Below are 6447 nucleotides of genomic sequence, written 5' to 3'. Positions count from 1 at the left end.
CACGCTTCTTCATGGCCGCTTCTTCTTTAAACCCTAAAAGCAGAAGAAGTCCAAACAAATATAGCCTATTAATTCCAGCGGAACAGGATGCTGAAGGTGGCATGGTATTCGAGGATTTCACACTACTTCAGTTCAAATGTTATACAAAACCAGAAACTACATGGCACTATTGGAATGCATAAATTTTGGAATAACATTTCAGAAGTACGGTCCAACCTAGCCTGAACAAAATGGTTTTAGAATAACTCATGGTTCTTGCAGAAGTGGAGAAACAAATCTATTTACCCACTTCTATGTACTATACTTCTCATTACGTACAGGAAGATCTCCAGGTACCGGCGACGTGCGCTAATGCAAGAGATGAAGAACCACCTTCATTGGTTAGAGCCTGTTCCGCTTTGACTCTTAACTCGCTAGCACGCCTCCTCATGCACGCTCCTTCTTCCTCATCCATCACACGGCGGATCACGCCGGCGATCTCTTCCTTGGTGAAGAACCCGTCGGCATCAGCGCGGACGCGGACGGCTACCCCCGCCTGGACCTCCAGCATGGCGGCGTTCATCTTCTGCTCCGCGTAGAGCGGCCAAGCGACCATGGGCACGCCATTGAGGATGCTCTCGACTCTCGAGACTGGAGTTCCACCCGCAGTGCGTGAAGCAGCCGACGGAGACGTGCGCGAGGATCGCCGTCTGCGGCGCCCACGACGGGAGGACGAGCCCGAGCTCCGACGTCCTCTGGACGAAGCCCCTCGGCAAGAAGCCGAGCGCGTCGTCGTCGACATCTTCTTCTGGCCGTGTTCCGAAGAAAGCGCCGCTGGCTGTGTCTTCGTCTGGCCTGTTGACGACCCACAGGAAGCGACGGTGAGTCATCTCCAGGGCCAGCGCTAGCTCGATAGTTTGTCGCCAGGTGAGCGTGCCGCCGCTCCCGAACGACAGATACACCACGGATCCGTGTGGCTGCTGATCCAGCCATAGGATGACGCGCGAGTGGTCGCGGTTCACGCCGGCCGGCCTGGTCCAAACCAACGGCCCGACCGCGTGCACCGGTAGCTCCGTCACGCCGTCCATGCCGTCGCCCACCACGGGTTCACCAGGAGCAGAGCGGAGTGGTTGGGTTGTTCTTTGCCTCTTTGCGTGCACCGGCCCACCGAGCGTTGGTGATCCGAAACGTTGCGTTGACTTTGAGCGTTGGTCGGAACACTGTCTCCTCACTCCTGTGCCGGACGCGGGAGGGCCTCTTGGGCGCGTTCGATGGAGGAACCATTCATCTGTGGATGGCTCCAGCCCCAACGTAGGCCACGCGTGTGCTGGCAGATTGTTTTTCACGCGACGCGTCCATTTAATTGCCCATCCTCGCTGAATTAATGCTGATATCGAGCGAGCCAGTTAAAAAGAAGCGCGCCGTTTCATTTTCAACAGGAGAAAGATAACACTCGTGCACCAAACAAACAAACAAAAAACAAATCCAAAACGAGTTAAATCTCGCCGCGCGCGGGTTTCGGCTGGAGACCACGCCTGCTGAAGTAATGACCCAAAAATCCAACCCTACTTTTTTTGAAAACATATATATTAAAACCGAGCCAGCAGGCCGCCTCATTAAAAACCTTCCAGCCCCCTTCGGTACCCTGGAAGGAAAAGAGTGCGTCTGGTACCTGCTGCTCCAAATCAGTACAGAGTTACATCTTTGAGTACAAAAGGCAAAATGAAACTAGGAGGGGATTCATCCCATCTAACTACAGAATTCGAAGAAAAAGCATATCTCGCTAGCTCATGTGCCACTTGATTACCCGCCGGGTGACAAATAGCGACGCGAGCAGCCAAAATACAAAATCCAACTTTTCCATTGTCTCTACAGATTCATTTCATTTAATTTCGTACCAACTTCTCTCTCTTTCTATTGTACAGTATTAAGACTACCCACAATGGAAGTATCATAGGTAGTATCATGCATTGCATGCATGCAAAAAGCTGATGTGGCGCTGCAATTAATGATGAAAGAGAGGATAGTAGTATCATAGGTAGATACCGTATCATAGCACGTAAAACAAGAAAATTTTATGTCAAATAAATCTTGTACACACTTTTGCATTGAGATTCTACAAATTAATAAATACAATGAGAATATGGTACTACTATATGATACCATGCATTGTAGAGGTAGTATCATACACTAGTATCATATGCATGATACCGGTACTACCCATTGTGACTAGTCTAAGCTTCCTAGACAAAATGTTGCGTAACAAAACACATGAGCCATTTTTCTTCTATAATACGTAATAAATAAATAAGTACTCTGCTCATTAAACAATCATACTCCTCGCCTCTAACTTTTTGGACATCCCGATTTTACACAAATAGTACAGCTTTAGTTCAACACAAATGATGCCACTTACAGTACTATTCAGCTTATATACAAACGAAAGTATTCCAATTTTACTCAATTCTCCTCACCTCTAATTTCTGGACATCCCGATTGTACACAACATAGTACAGCTTTAGTTCAACACAAATGATGCCACTTCTTACTATTGGACTTGTATATACAAACAAACCTATTACAGGGTACAACTGCAACACCTCAAACAATAGTATTACATAAACAAACCACCACCTCCGACGCCGCTGGGCTCGTCCTCCTCTCGCGTCAACAAAACATACCATACACACAGCAACAGAGCCACCACCGCCGGCCGGAGACGGATCAAACAAGACACAGGCGACCAGGGACACGCTGAGCTAAGCCTAACAACTTGTTCGACTACAGTTTTCTCTAGGTTTACACTGAGTTGGGTGGGTACAAAAGCATCTCCATATAATCATGGACTCCTAATCTCAACACCCCACGGGATTTTAGCTACAATGCATCTTTTAAGTAACTTGATCACGAAACACAAATAAATGCAGTAGCTGGGACCATGTATTTCGCAATCTTAAAACATAAAAATTTCTCCCAAAGTTCATCGGCGCAATGGTCCAGAATTTCCCTTATCAACAATAAATCAGCAAACATACACAATCAACACGTAAAATATTTTAGAAATCTGCATACAATAACTCTTATCCACTGACTACTATTTCACAGCCAATAGATGGTAATCTGCATTTTATTTCCACATTTACAACTAAGGGTTCAACTCCCAGAACATTTAACAGTAATAAACACAAGAAAAGCGGAACAGATAAATGAACTTTTCGCACCTGCTCAAAAATGTCCTGGCCAGGTAGTGGGGACGCCGGCAGCGGCAAGGACAGCGCCATCCTCTCTTGCAATATCAGCAGCTGCGTGGCTGCCGGCAACAGAGTCATCCGTCGCCGGCAATGAAGTGGTGAGGGCACCACACCACTACCACCTGCGCTGCAGCACAGCCACCATGGTCGTTGGCCTCCTTCCTCAACAAACTAAAAGTGCAGAAGCCGCAGCTACAAAATCTACCGAACTAGGTCTGAGGTGGGTGGGTACAGAAGCATCTGTTATATAATCGTGGACTCCTAATCTCAAGATGCCTCAGGATTTTAACTATAATGCATCTTTTAAGTAACTTGAACATGTGAAGCACAAATTAATGCAGTACCTGGGATCATGTATTTGACCATCTTAACATCAAATTTTCCCAAAAGTTAATCAACACAGTGGTCCAGAATTTCACTTATCCAGTATAAATCAGTAAACGTACACAATTCACAAGTAAAATATTTATAAATCTGCATACAAGCACTCTTATCCACTCACTATTTTACAGCCAATAACTTAGTTCAGGTGGTAATCTGCATTTTATTTTCACAATTACAGCTAAAAAGTTCAACGACCAGGTTTAATAACATTAGACAGTTATAAACAAAAGGAGAGTGCAGTGGATCAACAAACTTTTCGCACCTGCTCAAGAAAGTCCTAGCCAGGTAGCAGGGACGCCAGCGGCAGCGACAACAGCGGCATCCTCTCCGGCAATATCAGCAGCCCTGCCGGCAACGGAGTAATCCATCGCCAGGACGCCAGCAGTGAACAGGGGCGGTGAGGGCACCACACCGCTACCATCTGCGCTGCAGCACAGCCACCGTGTCGTTGGCCTCCTTCCTCAACAAAGTACAGGTGTACAAGGCGGAGCTCCTCCTGCCGGTAAAATACATCAGAGACCACAGAATTTAAACGTTAAATTCAGCTACAAACATAGTTCACCACCTCAACCTTATAAGAAAGATGAAGAAATTCAGAGTATTATCATGATAAGAAACTGAGAGGGAAGCATAAATCATCAGACATAAAGGAATCAGCTTGCAACAAGACAACACGCTAAGCAGAGTTGATTTGGCGTCGTAAGGAATAAGCTTAGACGGTAAACAAAGCAGTAACTTCTCAAGATAATGGGATGCATGCTAAATGACTACAACTAAATAAAAGGCCATTTTGATTCGTTTCCACTAACCACAAACAACAGCAACAGCATGAGTACTCCACTTCTCTGAGTACATAAAAACTTTAAGGGATTCAGTACCGAATTTTTCTTGTACAGTCTCGACTCATCTGGCTTCTCAAGAAAAAAACGATTTTCAGATTACCGAGAAGAGGATTGGGGGCTGGGCTTTGGGCACATCATACCTTCAGCCGCTGGGACGGGCGATGGGCAGAGCGGACTGCGCCGTCGCGTGCTAGTGGCCAGCGCCGCCTGACCGGCGTGCAGCAACACCCGTCAACCACGCGCGCGACGCGGGCAGCGAGTTCGACGGAGCGCCGCGCACCGTCCTACCAGTGCACGCGCGCGCCGGCGAACAAGCCGCCGCGAACGCCGTGGCTCCTGGCCGGCGGCGCATCTCGAATCGGCGAGGCTGGGGCTGCGGCGTCGATCTGATGCATGAGGGCATGACGGGGAAAACTGGGGGCGGATGCAGGAAGAGGCGACGGAGGGGAGGAGGAGGCGGTGGTGTGGGAGACGAGGCAGCGGCCGAGGTGGCATGCCGGCGCCGGAGGGGACAAGTCGGGATCTTGGATGGCTGGGGTCAGCAATTCAGTGGTTTCACGGCGTACAATAGAGAGAGAGGAGGGGAAGCTGGTGTCGGAATTGTCGTAGGCGGTGCGAGAGCTCGCCGGAGCCGGCCGGGATTTGCCGACCACGGAGGAGGGAGTTGGTTATCGGTGGTGGGTTGGGGGAGATAGAACGAGAGGTGTTGGTCTCTCTGCCTCCCTGGGCCCAAAATTTCTCTCGTTATCTCGGGCCAAAAGTTCTCGCTGGGCTCGGACCCAAAAAGTGGGCCGCAGAATAAGATTTCCGCCGTCGCGGGCTCTCCAGTCAATGTGTCAAATTTTGTTTGGCGCCTGTTCTCACTCAAGTACATGCGTGCGTACAGACTGCAATATGGATGGATGCATGTGCTAGTAGCTAGCTCAATGTGTGCATATACATGCAGTTCTATCACAACAAGTGATGAAAAAATTCCACGCATGCAATGCACGTTATTACACCTGTCACACTCGGGGTAGCTTCCAAGAGATAGTTATTGAAAAAGGTATGTTGAAAAAATTCCGACGTTGTTGGAGATAACACGAATTGTAGCATAGGCGTGGACACCTCTAGGAAGCAACCGTCACCCGATGACGGAGGAGGACTTATGGAGCTGAGACCCGTGCCACATGCATCGGCATGATATCTAAGCCTACATGAAACAGCGTGATGTCTACGCCTGCCAAGAGGCGATGCAGAGTCAGGCACGGACCAAGAAGCCACAAACCGAGATGATGGGTCGAGAAACCACAAGATTTATTGCTAGAATACAATAGAACCTCACAAAACCTAAGGCGGAAAGGTCACCGAAGGACTTAGGGGACCATGCATACACCAACTAGGAATACTTATGAACGTCTCCAACACAAAGGAAAGGACTTCGGTGGATGATACTATAGGGCCACCCCATATTGGTACAAGCAGAGCCGAAAGATAACACATGACCATAGCCATGCGGCACCAAAGTGCCGTCACCATGGCTGAAACACAACGCGCTTGCAACGGCTCCCTAGGACACCCATACAGCTTTGCATGGGACACCGTGAACACAACCTAGCTCGTCCAAGACCAAAGCAAATGGATTGGAGAGACGGAAAGAGGCAAACGTATATGATGCTTAGGGCATCCAACGGACGATGCAAACGGACGATGAGTGACCGTTTGCATCCGCGCGAACCAAAAATGCGTCTGGGACCAGGCCCAGTGGCCCGACGCATAGTGTCTGGGCTGTCCGCGGAGACGCAAACCTGGCCCAAATATGCGCCTCAGACGCGTCTCTGCGGACGCTGCACGGACGTGTCGAGTGTCTGCTCGCGTCTGGCGGACGTTTTGTTGGGCCCACCTGGCAACGACCCAGGCTCGATGCGTCTTCTCAAGCGCGCCAGTACTGGCGTCGAAGCGTCGCTTTGGCAGTCTGCGACCACGTTAATGCGATGCCTCGCGTGCCGAGC

General features: G+C 49.3%; 1 pseudogene; it reads right to left on the bottom strand.

The window, feature by feature from the left end:
- Positions 1–310: 310 nt before the first annotated feature.
- On the bottom strand, positions 311–3260 carry LOC124707921 (annotated as a pseudogene).
- Positions 3261–6447: the final 3187 nt, after the last annotated feature.

This window comes from Lolium rigidum, chromosome 4 (assembly GCF_022539505.1).
Source record: "Lolium rigidum isolate FL_2022 chromosome 4, APGP_CSIRO_Lrig_0.1, whole genome shotgun sequence".
Lineage (NCBI taxonomy): Eukaryota > Viridiplantae > Streptophyta > Magnoliopsida > Poales > Poaceae > Lolium > Lolium rigidum.
This window is presented reverse-complemented; position numbering and strand designations above follow the sequence as displayed.